The following is a 16,899-nucleotide window of genomic DNA, read 5'->3' as shown; positions in this document are numbered from 1 at the left end:
ATTTGCCTAATCTGTATATTTTTCTCTATGATCAACTTCATCATGTCTGCTTTCTGTGCTTCACTTTCTTCAATGTCCTTGGTCAATGGATCCTCTGTGGCTAGTAGCTTGAGCTGCTTTCTCAAGGCTGCAATGTCCAGGTTCTTCTTTTTAATAATCTCCTTGGCATCATTGAAATCTTTGGGGTGATACCCTATCTTTAGTACCAAGTCTTCCAAAGACTTGATCCTGTTATCTTTGGCCAAGGAAGACACTTTCTCCATTTTCAACTGTGATTGAACATTTGCAAATGAAACCTGTAATTTAGATAGTGACATAGCAGTGTTAGTCAAAGTGGAGGATATCATTTCACTTATTTGCTTGTACATCTCCATTTGATGAATGGGATGTATGTCCTTAGTGCTGAATTCAAAAGTAGTGCTCTTGTAGTCTGCTGCAGATTTTGGCTGTGGAATTTGGGCCTCAAGAAAGGCCATTTGCATTTTTCCATGCTCTGTGTCAAAGACTGACAATAACCTACTCTGCGAGCTGGAGGTATGTTTACAGAATTGATTATAAGTACTATTTTCTAAAAACTCATTTCTGAGCTTAATCTCCTGGTACCTATCAAAAACTATCTTCTCCTTTTCTGTTTGGACATTCTGTGATTCTAAATCAGTTTCCTTATGACTGCATGAAGATGAAGGTTGATTAGGAAATGTCGTGAATTTTCTGGTTGCAGGTGGTGAATATGTGATAATGATGGCAACCTGCTCCTCAGTTTCTTTGTCCAATTCTACACTAGGAGTTAACTTTGTTCTCTTCCTGTAGCTGATCTTGAACTCTTTAGCTTCAATCCCAGTTGTTGATGAAGATCCTTCTTCCCTCTGTCTTTTGCTTGATTTTTCTTGAGGAGTGGGTGTCTACAAACTTGAAGTGGAAAAGAATTGTTCTCTAGCTTCCTGCAAAGTGTTTTTTGTCCATTCTAGTTGATTAGCATACTTCTCTATTTCTGGCCTTGAAGTATGAATGTAAGGAGTGATTTCGTTCTCTACTCTGAGCTTTGAAATGATGCCACACGAGTCATAAGACAATGTAAATCTCAGGCTGAACTTCATTTATTTAAGTATCCTGTCCGCTTCTTCATCTGTTGTTCTTATGTTACACACAAAAGGGCCCACCTGTGTCTTGATTCTGAATTGTGACTTCTTCTTGGCCACTACAAAGTGGATGTCGTCTGAATTCAACATCTGTCTAACGTACTCAAGGGAAAAAATCCTTATTGGGAGGTATTTGGGGAGTTTATAGGGTGCCAATTCACAACCATACACCCTAATTTCTGTATAATTTTGGTATAAATACCAATCCCCAGTCTTTGCCTGATTTGTTAAGTGCATAATTCTCTTGATTTCTTCACTGATCTTGGGTTGTACTACACAATTTAGAATTCTAATGGATTGATGAACAAAATCTTCAATGAACTGCTTATAAGTGAATTCCTATTGTTTTCTCATGAGCAATGAGGTCCAAAAAATTACTGTATGGTGATTTCCTACATCATCAAAATTTTGCAATGCAAACTGAATTTGTCTGACTGATAATAAAGGAACATGTAAATCAAAATGGAGGTGTAATTGAAAACCTGTTCTATGGGAAGCTTAATGAATTGTTCATGAATATTGTCAGCCAAGAATTGATTGAAATTGAACACCAAGGAGGGCTTGTTGTTTGTGGAAAATATGGAGAGGAATCCTAAAATGGGCTCATCTACCCACTGATCAGAATAATATCCTAAAATGTAGGAAATCATGGATATAATTTGTTTGGCATGATCGGTGAAGATGGAGGAAGGATAAGGAGGATTCTTTTTAGGCAATTGGGCATTCTCGGGCTAGAAGATCTCAAATATTCTGGCTCTGGTGGCGAAATCCAGCTTTTGATAAAGCTGGGTGAGGGCTTATGAGGATAAAGGGGTATTACTTTCCACAGTGGGAACCAACATCATTTGGTCAATGGATTGGGCCGTAATTGTGAAGAGAATGTCACCTGTAGGGGCGATAATAGCTCTTTGGGTAGGGACATAACATGCTTGACACCTTCTAGTAAATTCTGGGGCCTGGAATATCAAGGGGAAAATTTAATGGGGAAGGTTGGACTCCCAGAGCCCAATTTCATCGGTATTATCTTCATGTTTATGTTCTAACCAACAATATAAATCAAGAAAATCACAGTCACATTGGGCTTCGTTAATCCTATAATCCCTATCGGCTAGAGGGGTATGCTCTAGGTCTATAGAAGGGGGAATCAAAGGTTTAACAAGTTTGTCTTGGGTTTTGGTCTTTGGAGGCATGACTATAACAATCTGAAAATAAAAATAAGAGAAAAGGTGGCTTACCAGGAGTTAGTTGAGGTTGAATGAACTGTTAGAGAAAATAGATTAAAAACTAACAACTCAGATCTGTTTCAGGTCGAGAGACTGGTGGGAAAGGCAATCACTGTGTCAAGCTGTGAATATTTGAGAATTAACAATGAAAAGGATAACAGAGATGCTTGGGGAGGATTTTTAAAGAGCGAGGAGCGAAAATCGTTGGAGGTGGCGCGGGACCGTTAAATTTCGAACGGTTACCTAGGAAAATCAAATTCAATGCAAAAAGATTATTCACTAGGAAAGCATTTAATAGGCCAATGGGTATGCAACGTGACGAAATGGGAATGGTGGAGGAAATCGTGGTGGGGTGCGGTAAAACGGGTGAGAGGACAACGGTTTCAAAGGGGGTAGGAAGCGGTGAGCGTGAATGGCCGGTGGGGTGTGAAATCATGAGATGGTGACACGTAGTGGATGGGGCTCGGTGGGAGAAACAACTTTTCGGACCCCCCCAGCGGTAAAGGCAGGATGGAGAGGGGGGATTGAAGGATGATGAGGGTCATGGATGAGGAGTGGGAACAAATCCTGAGGCTTTTAAACTATTGTACTTTAACCATAAGAGACAAAATAACTTTGTTTGCATGTGCTTTTTATGATTGACCTCCAGACTTAGGATAAAAGGAAAATATGAAATATATGAAAAACTTTATCCATGGCGCATATTTTTGGCCTTTTCACCATATCCTTAAAACTTAGGATAAAAATTACATATTAAAATAATTATCAATAATCTAATCTACCTACCCTTAGCTAAACTAGAATTTTTATTTTTCTCTAGGGTGCACTTAGACTAGAAAACCCACTTTATTTTCTTTTACACAAAATGAAAAACTATCTAACCTATCTCTTATTTCTCCAATTGATCCATATTAAACAGTTGAATCAATGTCATTTTCTACCTAACAACTGATTTACCCAGATTAAACTGTTGGGTAGATCTTTATTCTCTGATCTAATTTACAAAAATTGAAAGGAGTTTAATCATGATTACACTGTATGATTAAACTAAAAACTAGTGATTTTGGCATTTTGAACAAGCTGCACACAACTTTTATTTCTCAGTAATGAAGCAAAACTATCTATGAGTAGTGGCATTTAGACTTGCAACACTTTCAATATTATTTCTTTTTTAATTTTTCCTTCTTTTGGTGGGGTTCAATCTTTTCTTCTTTTTCAATATTCTTGTTTCTTCATTTTGATTTTTTTTCTTATTTATACCCTCTTTTCATTTTTTATTCTATATTTTTTTAATGTGGAAATGATTGGTAGATTGACAAGTATTTACAAAATAAGATTCCTGAGATACAATACTCAATTACCTTAAGATCCTATAAATTATAGGACCCTAACAGTGGCTCCAGCTGCGGATGGCACTCTCCTTGTGAGGTGCCAAGAACATTTGATTAGTAGCCTTGAGTGTTCTATTTCATTAATATCCACCTCTGGTTTATTTGTTGCAGTACTTATGGTAACACATCAATAGAAGCTTAGGGCCTTCTCTGCGGGCTTCAACTTCTGTTAATAGGTCACAAAATCCAAATAATAAAGACAATGATATTTAAAATGATAAATGATAGGAAAAATTCTATTTCTCAGAGAAATAGTGTTTGAGCATCCTACCATTGACAAGTCCACCAGATAATTTTGTCCCATCTAAATTTCTGAGAAAAAATGCATTATGCCCTCTGAAAGCATAAATGACATAAGGTCCCATCCATAAATTTTCTTCTCTTCTGGAATCCAACTTTAAAACTTTATCACCCAAGGTGAAATCATCTACCTTTGTCCTTCTGTCAAAAACTTTCTTGATATTCTCATGAATGACCTGAGCCCTACTATAAATCTCTTCCCTGGATTGCTATAACTGGATTGTCTGATCAATTCTTCTTTGAACGTCATTTGGCTCAACCTGCAATTCTTGAATTAACTTCATGACTGGAACTCCCAAAGAGGATGGAAAAACGACATCCATTCCATAAACCAGTTGGTATGGTGACATGCCAATTGATATCTTTGTGGTGAGCCTATTAGCCCAAAGTGCATTTATCAACTTCTTGTGCCATGAATTTTTGTTGTCTGCTAATAGCTTCTTAATAATATTTACCAGACTTTTATTTGAATATTCAACCAACCCATTACCCTATGGGTAATAAGAAGTTGAATGTCCTAATGTGATATGGTATTTATTGCAGAAATATATCATTTTTTTAGACCTAAAGGCTACAACATTGCTTCTAATAAGCTTATTTGGACAACCAAATATAGACATGATATTGGTTTCTAAGAATTTGATGATAACAACATCCGTGGCTAGTCTAGAAGGAGTGGCCTCAATCAATTTGGTGAAGTAGTCAGTAGCAGTAAGGATCCATTTATGTTGAGCAAAGGATGGTGGGTGGATTTATCCAATGAATCTAATCCCCACTGTTGGAAATGGATTTCAACAGATATGGGCTTCAAAGGTAGAGGACAAACCTTTCTTTCCCCATCAAAGATTTGACATTTGTGGCAAGAGGTTACCTTCCTATGAACATCTGGGAAAAGTGCTGGCCAATAAAAACTAGCTCTAAGGATCTTATTGGCAGTGGTTTTCCAATACAGATGGCCACCATAGTCACCTTCATGGAATTCCTGCATTGTTCTTTATGCATCATCTCTCAATAAACACTTTAGTAGAATGCCACCAACATCTTTCCAATATAAAACATTTTCTATGATGCAAAATTTAACTGTTTTTAGCTTCAGAAATCTAGCTTTTGTCTTTGTTAGACCAGGAGGATCATTTAAATTAGATAAAACATAAATAAGGTATGCATACTAGGGTGAGGTCATGAAAGCCTCATCTAGTTGTGGAGTCGCTTGTTCCTCTTCATCATCCAATTCAACTACAAAGTTGATATCTAAAGCATTAAAATTAGATTCAACCATCAATTTGGCTAACCCTTGTCCTTTGATAAGCTTGGTTGGCTTGATTTCCATATCATATTCCAGAATGATGGCAATCCATTTGCCTCTTTTTCCATCTGGTCCATTCCGTGTCAAGATATCTTTAACTACAACATTTGGTACATAAGCAATTATGTGAGAATGAAGGATATATACTCTGAAATCTTTAATTGCTTTTATCAGTGCGAAAGCCTATTTTTCCATTATATTGTACTTGAGTGCAGCATCCCTTAAAGCCTTGCTAAAGAAAGAAATGGGCTGTTCATATCCATCATCATTTTTCTGCAAAAGGACAACTGCAACAATATGTTCAAAAGAAAATGAAAAAATTATGAAATCCTTAGTGAAATCTGGACTGATAAGGACTGATGCTTTTGTCAATGCTTGTTTAACTTGGTCAAATGATTTCCTACCTTCAAGGTTCCATTTGATTTCAGAATCTCGTTTTAGAATGTTTGTTATGTTTTTGAGAAGCACTGCAAGTTTAGGGATAAATATTCTAAGGAAGTTTATTCTACCAATATATGATTGAAGTTCATTAATGTTTCTTGGATGATTGATTTTCAGAATAGCTTCAATCCTTTTAGGATCAATTTTAATACCTTCCTTAGATATGATGTGACCAAGAAGTTTTCCCTCTTCAAGGCCAAACACTGTTTTCTTAGGATTTAATGAAATCCAAAACCTTATACATTTTTCAAATACTCTTCTCAGATGTAACAAATGTTCTTCATCAATTTTAGAATATACAATTATGTCATCTAAATAGATTGCGATAAATCTGCCAATTTCATCAGCAAAAGCAATATCCATTTCTCTTTGAAATGTGGCTCTAGCATTCATTAATCTAAAAGGCATCTTCACGTACATGAAGGTACCCCATGGAGTAGTAAAGGTTGTTTTATCTTGATCCTCTAGATGGATTAAGACTTGGTTATAACCTGAGAAACCATTTAATAAATAAAGCCTATAAGATCCAACTGCCTCTTGCAGAATATGATGCATTTTAGGTAAATGATAGTTGTCCTTCAAGGAGACTTTGTTAAGGTTTCTAAAATCTATGCATAATCTGATTTCACCTGTTTTCTTCCTAGTTGGCACAATATTGGAAACCCATTTAGAGTACCTAAGAGGAACTATGATTTTAGAGTCATACATTCTTTTGATTTCCTTCTCAATTAAAGGCACCATAATAGGATTTATTCTGTGAAGTTTTTGTTTAAATGGTTTCTGATCTTCCTTAATTGGAATTTTGTGTTGTATAATTTCTGTATCATATGTCTAAGATTTTCATAGCTTAAGGCAAAAACATCACTGAATTCCTTGAATAAAGAAATATATTTTTGTTTTTCAGCAGCTGGGATTGATTTAGACAATTTTATGGGGTCTTTTTCATTACTTAATTACAATCTTCAACTACTGTTCCTAAGGGCTCCATCTTAGGATTTTTAGCCACATCATTGAAATCAAATAATTCTTCTAATGGAACCAGACCTCTGGGCAAAACATTATGTTTTAGTTGAAGTGTTTCAAATTCTTCCTTTTCAAGATCTATCTCAAGCAATTCTAATTTATTTACAACTTTATCTATGGGTATATTTACAAATTATCTAATTTCCTTTCTAGATTAGAATGTAAAACAAATTGTGTATCTACTTCAGATTCCAAATCAATACTATCATCTTGAAATCCATCTTTGAATTGCAGATTCCAAACACCTGCCAATACCTCATGTTATCTGGTACAATTGGTCGATGTTTCACCTCCAGTACATATTCTTGGTTAGGATAAGGCATTTTACAAGAGCTGGCTAAAAAATCCAGATTATTTGGAATGATATTTTGTTTTCTAGGAATTGCAGAAAGGTCATATTCAAGAAAACTTTCTAGAAATTCAAGCACAACATTTCTGTATGCTCTCACTCTAGGGTGTTTGTTCTAGATACTCTCCTTTAATTTGTTTTATAATTAATTCAACATCCCCTTGAATGGAGATCCCTTTAGCACCTAATTTTTTCAACAACTACAATCCTAGTATAAGGGCTTCATACTCTGCTATGTTATTAGTACATTAAGAATTAAGCCTATATGAGTGACCCTCAACATGATTATTTGTTGTGTTAACCACCCAAATTCTTGCTCCAGAACCATTTTTGCTGCAAGAGGCATCAAAACTCATGTTCCAAAGAGGTTCAGGAGGAGTATTCAGTTATGTTATTTGTGTTTGGGCTAGGTCTATTTTAGAAATTTCATTTTCAGCATTGATCATCTGAGCGTTGATATTTCCATCATTGCAAAGAATGAAAGAATCCAAATCTGAGTGAACAGAGTAAACTGTATAGTTGTGAGGCTTGTCTTGACTACTCACCATGAATTTCATCAAGCTTTCCCTATATAATCTTCTTTTATGTCCAAAGACTGGTATGGTAACAAAGGTCATGTCCATCTGTAGGGTACCTTGTAATTTTTCTCTCCATGAGCGTGACAACAACATGCCATACTTAGGGGGCATATCAACAACCACTATGTCCATTACTAGACTTTTAGCAAGGATTTGGATCAAAGTAACACATAGGTCTTTAATGAAACCTAAACATCTTACTTTGCTAGAATCAAAGGAATACAAGTCTCTATAAGGTCTAGTAATGTCAAGACCTAATTTCTCCATAACAGCTGTAAGCATTAAATTATGGGAAGCATTGGAATCTAGCATAGCGCTATGGAGAATCTTGTCATGAATTTTCAGGCTAACATAGAATGGAGGAACTCCTCCTTCCCGTGGTTTGCCCTCAACTTCCGGTCCAAATAAGAGTTCTGGCTGGTCATCATTTAGATTTATAGATTCTGTGTTTTCCCCTATATTTAGAGATTTCATTACTTTGGGTCTGTACATGTTTTGTTCATTAACTCTGTGAGAGGTATAGGAATTTTCAATTTCGCTAATTCATTCTCAATGTTGAACGATGTTTGAATCTTAACCAAGTTGGGAAGTTCAGATTGATCTGTGTTTTACTTTGTTATAGGCTCTTTTTGTGTACTAGTGGTTGGGATATATTTTTGAGTAGTTTTAGAAACACTATTAACTATCTTCTTGACAGGGATGTCTACTTTTTTCTTACCAGAATTATCCGCAGTTTTCTTAGGAAAACTGTCTGTGGTTTTCCTAGGATTAATTTCAGATGATTTTTTAGTAGCATTATCTAAGTTTTTGGTGTTGAGAGTGTCTAGATTCTTTTTTCTCCTAAGGTTATACTGCCTATGGAATTCCATTATGGCATTTTCAAACCCTTGTTTATATTCATCTAATTCTTCAGAATCTAGTTCAGTTTGAGATAGGAGAAAAAGTTCTTGCTCCTCTTGAGTGAGGAAAACTGTTTGATCATTGTTTATCCCCATCAGATTTATTTGATTATCATCCAAATATTCAACAATATTCCCCTAATCATCTGTGTAATTTTCCCGAAAAGGAGGCCGAACCTGCTGGTATGGACCCTTTTGTTCTCTTTGTTTAATTTGGGGAACATTCCTTCTAAAATTTTGGTTTCTATTTTGAGGAGAATTTTGGTTCTCTCTCACTTGAGTTTGGTAATTTATGTTTACTCTTTGCATCATCTCATTTACTACTCTCACTAAGTTATCAATTTTATGATCAACAACAAAAGTAGAAGGTTTTTCTTTTATGGTAACCCTGCGTTCATATTTTAATTTGGCCTTCTTGGCTAAGATGATAGCTTCAACTTTAATAGAATTAGCTTGCATTTCTTCCAAAGTGACCGGGTCTCTCTCTCTAAGTTGATATTCCATGTCTACATCAAAACCATCAGGTAAATCAATTAAAGCTAGGTTAGAGGAAGGCTTGATGTCTTGTGGAATGACAATGTAAACAATATTAAACCATTCACAACATTCTTCCACACTCTCTTTTGGTTTTCTTTTCAGTATTTTATATTCATTTAGGAGTTGAAGTGGATTTTTCTTGATCTCCCATCTAGCTAGAAAAGTTTTATGGAATGCATCAAAGTTGGCTATACTTCCTGTAGGTAAACTCCTAAACCATTTTTTGACACCACCTCCTAAACTTTGAGCAAACAATCTCATTTTAACATTGGCTTCATCTACTTCTTGAAGGTCAAACACATCATTCATCCTATCCACATGTTGCTGAGTAGTATGAGAACCAACGTTATAAAAAATCATAATTTTAGATTGATAATCCCCAGGCATAGCATTTAGCTGGCCTAGTAACACCAAAGGTGCATACCTTCCTGCCATAACTGGTCTGGAAGATTGGCTAGAAAATGGAGCTGATATAGGTGTAGTTGAGATAACTACAGGGATAGTAGGAATAACAGTTTGGGATATCATAGGTGAGGAAATTGAGACTATGGAATGAGTAGGACTGGGAGGTTGTAGATGAACAGACTAGGAAGATTAGGTAGAAAAAGAGGCTGTTGCAATTGTTAAAGCAGATAATTCAACATATTGTTGAATATAAGCTTCATCAATGGCTTTGCTCAAAATCGAAACTAGATCCTGTAATTTATCAAATTGTTGTAGGGATTCAAGATCAGGATCTATTTGAAAAGGTTGGTTTTGGGAGATATATGGTTGCAGCAGGGCTTTGTCAATGACAATATGATCCACAAAAGTCTCAGATTTTGATTTAAATAAACTATGTTGGAAAGGAAAATCAAACTCTATATCTTGAATAGTTTCAAATTTCTTTGGAAGAGAGTTAGACCTTGACAAAGGACTATTCTCAGGAAGAGAGTTAGACCTTGACAAAGGACTATTCTCAGGAAGAGAATTAAATATATTCAAAGGACTATTACTACCTTGACTCTTTGTAAAACTTCTCTTTCTCACCAATTTTTCTGGATTATCTACGAATTCAGCAAGGTTGGGATCAAGGTGAGCTCTAGTGAAAATTCTTTTGGGAGCCAGGTCTATTAAAAATCATCACACAAATAAAAATAAAACCAATGACACACTAATATATACAAAATAACAACCTCAGATCATGTATTTCCTAATGATATATAAGTCTTGATTTATAGAAATACTGATTAGATACCAAGGAATAATGATTTTTCAATCTAAAGAGTTTTCATTCCCCAGTATGGTCTCCACTATGTTGTTGTTCTGTATTTTTGAGGTTGAGGGAGTAAACACACAGGACAACATCGAAACCACTTTGGAAGTTGGGATCTAGCCCTGCTAGCTTCAAAGAGGGATCTCTCTATTTAATTTAGATTTGTTTTTCTGTAAATTTTAGGCTATTTATGATTGTACTTGTTTGTTTTGTTTGAATGGTTTGGTTGATTTGAGTGTTATAATTCCATTGGGCTATGGAGTCTATAAATAAAACTGGATTTTTCATCAATTTTTAGAGGAGTTCTAACATGGCAAGCTAGGTTGAACTATTTGGATCTTTTTAGAAATTAAATGGATGGTGAAATAGCAGAAGTGTAAGGTTCAGTAGAAATCCAGAAGAAATTAAGGATTCCCATATTTGACTTCAGTGGAAAACATTAAAATTATCAACAACCAAAATAGAGTGCTCTAAATAACAAATCCTAATTATCACAGTTTCTATTGAATAATTCAGATATTTAGAATAACAAAGAAAGAAAAACAATGTTCAAACAGATAAACATAGAGACAAATCACCATTTGGTACACCACATGAATCCTATGAAAGGTCCTTGTATTATTGATGCTCTAGTACTTTGAAAAATACAATATGCAGAAGAAATTACATTCGGAAATCAACCCTTAATACTTCAAACAGTGAAGTATTTATAATGAAAATTACAAAAATCCTTTACAAAATTGTTGTCAAACCAACAATGTATTATTAGCCTAATTACAAACAATATGATCTAATCCTAGCAGACAAATAGGCCACGTAGGCAGCTGAAAGGAAAGGTGGCCCTGTTTTGATGGTTTCAGTTGTTGAGTCAACCCAAAACTGTGTTGCGTTGTTGAACTGACCGTCGTGTTGGCTGCTGCGCTGGAAATTGTTTCACTTTTATTGAATTATCCTTCAATCCAATAAATCGACCAATTCTTCCCATCTCTTTTCATCTGGTATTATCAATTTTATTACCCTCTGTAAATTTCATCTACCTTTGTGTATTTGGAAAAAGTTGGCTTAACAGTAAAAATGTGTTTTACCTCATTCTGTACATGGAAATCATTTGACATGGTTTCCAAAAACGCCTTTGATGTCATACTGCCCTCAATCCCACTGAACTTGACGCTGCTTCTAGCCATTTGTTTTCATCTTCAGGATATAGTTTTCTTGAGTGATTAATTTGTCATTTATTACATAAATGTTGGGTAGTCCCTTTTGGATCAATGCTTCAATTATGTTAGTGAACCTATTTACTTGCAACTCCAAGGTTTCACATCTTTCTTCCCACTAATCAATAAGGTTCCTCTTTCTCAAGACTTTCTTGACTTCCAGAATGGTGGCAATTCTATCACTGATACCTACTTCTTCAAGTTCATACTTGGACTTAGAGTTCAAGAACCTGATTATGTTAGAGGCTTATGTGGGCATCTCTCCCAACTTCTCTCTTCCCTACACAATAGTTTCTGTAGCCTTTTCTATCATCTCTTTTTTCTCAAACTTTATTTGGATAGAAGGCCAAATCTCATTCATAGAGTCTAGTATATTCATCCAAATGGTTTCCTTCGCTTGGGCCAATGTCTAATGAATTGAAGTGTCTCTCTCTACCTTTTGCAACTTCTCCAACAGTCTCTGGGATTTCTTAATTTCAGTAACCTAAGCAACTTCAACTTTGGCCTTTTACACTTCTAAAGCTTTGATTTGGCCCTGTAAAGTCTCAATCTCCTTTGACTAGAGTGACATGTTTTGTAGTGTCTTTGTTACCTGTTCAACACTTGCAGTATGAGTAGAAGAAGTAGTTGTGGTAGTTGTTCCTGTTGCTGGAAGTTGAGAAATAGGTATGGAATCCAGGGGGAGAATGACCATCCTCTTGATTTCTTCTTTCTCCTTTATCAGTTTCTCCATCACTGCCTCCATCTGCCTAATCTGTATATTATGCTCTATGATTAGCTTCATCTGCTTTCTGTGCTTCACTTTCTTTGATGTCCTTGGTCAATGGATCCTCTGTGGCTAGCAACTTGAGCTTCTTTCTCAAGGCTGCAATGTTCATGTTCTTCTTTTTAATAATCTCCTCAGCAACATTGACATCTTTGGGGTCATACCCTATCTTTAGTACCAAGTCTTCCAAAGACTTGATCATGTTATCTTTGGCCAAGGAAGATAGTTTCTCCATTTTCAATTGCGATTGAACATTTGCAAATGAAACTTGCAATTTAGATAGTGACATAGTAGTGTTAGTCAAAGTGGAGGATATCATTTCACCTGTTTGCTTGTGCATCTCCATTTGATGAATGGGATGTACGTCCTTAGTGCTGAATTCAAAAGTAGTGCTCTTGTAGTCTTATGTTGATTTTGGCTGTGGAATTTGGGCCTCAAGAAAGGCCATCTACATTTTTCCATGCTATGTGTCAAAGAATGACAACAACCTACTTTTTGAGTTGGAGGTCTGCTTCCAGAATTGATTATAAGTACTATTTTTTAAAATCTCATTTTTGAGCTTAATCTACCTATACTTATAAAAAATTGCCTTCTCTTTTTCTATTTGGACATTCTGTGATTCTAAATCAGTTTCCTTAGGACCCTATGAGGATGAAGGTTCATTAGGAGATGTTGTGAATTTGTTGGTTGCAGGTGGTGAATCTATGATAATGATGGCAACTTTCTCCTCAGTTTCTTTGTCCAATTCTACTCTAGGAGTTAACTTTTTTCTCTTCTTGTAGCTGATCCTGAACTCTTTAGATTCACTCCTAGTTGTTGATGAAGATCCTTCTTCCAAACTGCTACCTTAGCTGCTGGGGGATCTTCTACTGGTTCAGGATCAACAGATGGAAAAGAGTTGTTCTTCAACTTCCTGCAAAGTGTTTTCTGTCCATTCTAGTTGATTAGCATACTTCTCTATTTCTGGCCTTGAAGTATGAATGTAAGGAGTGCTTTTGTTCTCTACTCTAAGCTTTGAAATGATGCCACAAGGGTCATAAGACCATATAAAGCTCAGGATGAACTTCATTTCTTTAAGTATCATGTCTGCTTCTTCATATGTCATTCTTGTGTTACACACAAACATGCCCACCTATGTCTTTATTCTGAATTGTGAGTTATTCTTAGCCACTACAAAGTGGATGTCCTCCAAATTCAGCATCTGTCTAATCTACTCAAGGGAAAAAATCCTCATTGGGAGGTATTTGGGGAGTTTATAGGGTGCCAATTCACAACCATACACCCTGATTTCTGTATAATTTTGGTATAAAGGCCAATCCCTAGTCTTTGCCTGATCTGTCAAGTGCATAATTCTCTTGATTTCCTCACTGATCTTGGGTTGTACTACACTGTTTAGAATGTTCATGGCTGGATGAAAAAAATCTTCAATGAAATTCATATAATTGAATTCCCGCTGTTCTCTCAAGACCAATGAGGTCCAAAAAATTATTGGCTAGTGATTTCCTGCATCATCAAGCTTCTGCAATGCAAAACTGAATTTTTCTGACTAATAATAAAGGAACATGTAAATCAAAATGGGGGTGTAATTGAACACCTATTCTGTGGGAAACTTGATGAATTGTTCATGAATACTGTCAGCCAAGAAATGAATGAAATTGAACACCAAGGAGGGCTTGCTATCTGTGGAAAATATGTAGAGGAATCCTAAAATGGGATCATCTACCCACTGATCAAAATAATAGCCTAAAATATAGGAAATCATGGATATAATTTGCTTGGTCTGATCACAGAATATGGAGGAAGGATATGGAGGATTCTTTTGAGGCAATTGGGAATTCTCAAGCAAGAAGATCTCAAAGATTCTGGGTCTCGTGGCGAAATCCAGCTTTTGATAAAGCTCAGTGAGGGCTTCTAAGGAGAAAGGGGTATTATTTTCCACATTGGGAGCCATCATCATTTGGTCAATGGATTAGGCAGTAATTGTGAAGAGAATGTCACATGTAGGGGAAATAATAGCTCTTTGGGCAGGGACATAGCATGCTTGACACCTTCTCATAAATTCTAGGGCTTGAAATGTCAAGGGGAAAATGTAATGGGGGAGGTTGGACTCCCAGAGCCCAATTTCACCAATCTTATCTGCATGTTTATCTTCTAACCAACAATATAACTCAAGAAAATCACAGCTACATTGGGCTTTGTCAATCCTGTAATCCCTATCAGCCAGAGGGGTATGATCTAAGCCTACAGAAAGGGAAATCAAAGGGTTAGCAGGTTTGTCTTGGGTTTTGTTATTTGAAGGCATGACTGTAACAATATGAAAATAATAGTAAGAGAAAAGGTGGCTTACCGGGAATTAGTTGAGGTTGAATGAATTGTCAGAGAAAATAGAATAAAAACTAACAACTCAGATCTGTTTCAGGTTGAGAGACTGGTGTGAAAGGCAATCGTTGTGTCAAGTTGTGAAAATCTAAGAATAAACAGTGAAAAGGATAACAGAGATGCTCAGGGAGGATTTTTAAAGACCGAGGAGTGAAAACTGTTGGAGGTGGCGCAGAACCATTAAATTTTGAATGGTTACTCGGGAAAATCAAATTTAATGCAAAATGGTTATTCGTCGGGAAAGCATCTAATAGGCCAACTAGTATGCAATGTGACGAAGGGGGAATGTAGAGGAAATTGTGGTAGGGCACAGTAAAATGGGTGAGTGGGTGGCAGCTTTGGAGTGGGTAGGAAGCGATAATCGGGAATGGTCGGGGGGGGGTGCGAAATCATGAGATGCTGATATGTAGGGGATGGGGCCCGACGAGAGAAACAACTTTTCGGAACCCACTGGCGGTAAAGGCAGGATGGAGAGGGGGGGCCAAAGGATGATTAGGGCCATGGATGAGGAGCGGGAACAGATCCCGAGGCTTTCAAACTGCAGTACTTTAACCATAAGCGACAAAATAACTTTGTCTACATGCGCTTTTTATGTCAGATTGACCTCCAGACTTAGGATAAAAGGAAAATATGAAATATATGAAAGACTTTATCCATGGCGCATATTTTTCGCCTTTTCACCATATCCTTAAAACTTAGGATACAAATTACATATGAAAATATTTATGAATAATCTAATCTACTTACCCTTAGCTAAACTAGCATTTTTATTTTTCTCTAGGGTTCACTTAGACCAGCAAACCCACTCTATTTTTTTTTACACAAAATGAAAAACTATCTAACCTATCTCTTATTTCTCCAATTGATCCAGATTAAACAGTTGAATCAATGTCATTTTCTACCTAACTATTGATTTACCTAGATTAAATTGTTGGGTAGATCTTTATTCTCTAATCTAATTTACGAAAATTGAAATGAGTTTAATCATGATTACACTGTATGATTAAACTAAAAACTAGTGATTGTGGCATTTTGAACAAGATGCACACAACTCTTATTTCTCAGTAATGAAGCAAAACTATATATGAGTAGTGGCATTTATATTTGCAACACTTTCAATATTATTCCTTTTTTATTTTTTCTTTCTTTTGGCGGGGTTCAATCTTTTCTTATTTTTCAATATTCATGTTTCTTTTTTTTTGCTTTTCTTTCTTATTTGTACCCTCTTTTCATTTTTTATTCTGTATTTTTTTTTTTATTTGGAAATCATTGGCAGATTAACAAGTATTTACAAAATAAGATTGGTGAGATACAATATTAAATTATCTTGAGATCCTATAAATTATAGGACCCTAACAAGTACCACTTGCTATCTTTATTGTAGCACCTATCCTTTAGCTACTACAACCTTATTTTATCCACAAAATTTAGCTAGTATTGGCTACCTACTTTGACACAAACTTACATAGTTTCTTTCATCTTATCCACCTCTCACTCAACCAACCTCATTTCTTTTCTTGGCTACTCTCAGTTTCTCTAGTGAATGGATTCTTCTAGATGTTAAATTCCTTGTAGCTCTCAATGAGAGCCTCCTTATTTATTCTTTGTTCTTAATATAGCCTTCAACATAATAAATCTTTGACTGCTCTTAACCATGCACCCACTACCAGCTATGGTTCACAACAATTACCTTTGGATCTCTTTGACAAGCTCCACATTTTGGACCACACCATTCATTACAATGTAAAAAAAAATTCAAAGCCTGTATTTGATATGTGTGCACAAATTTAATAAAATACTCATAATGTTCCATAGGATATTCAACTCGAGGCCTAACCCATGTTGTGAATCAAAATCGACATTCAACAACTTGTTTGGGCTCTAATTCATTTCGTGGTTTGCCACAGTTCACAGGATCCTAACTCATTCAGGGCCCGAACAAACTTATAATGTGCCAACTCTATTATGGCCAGAGCTTATTTAAGCTGTTTGGCATGGATATCTTCTCTCATCGATGTTTTTAATCAAGGTGTTTGAGTGTTTGATCTCATGATATATCTACGCGACCTCTCGAAATACTTTTTCTCCAAATAGTCTAT

This window comes from Pinus tabuliformis, chromosome 8, assembly GCF_031772625.1.
Source record: "Pinus tabuliformis cultivar Carrire ecotype Pingquan chromosome 8, CPIR1, whole genome shotgun sequence".
Lineage (NCBI taxonomy): Eukaryota > Viridiplantae > Streptophyta > Pinopsida > Pinales > Pinaceae > Pinus > Pinus tabuliformis.
Note: the sequence above shows the minus strand (reverse complement) of the source record.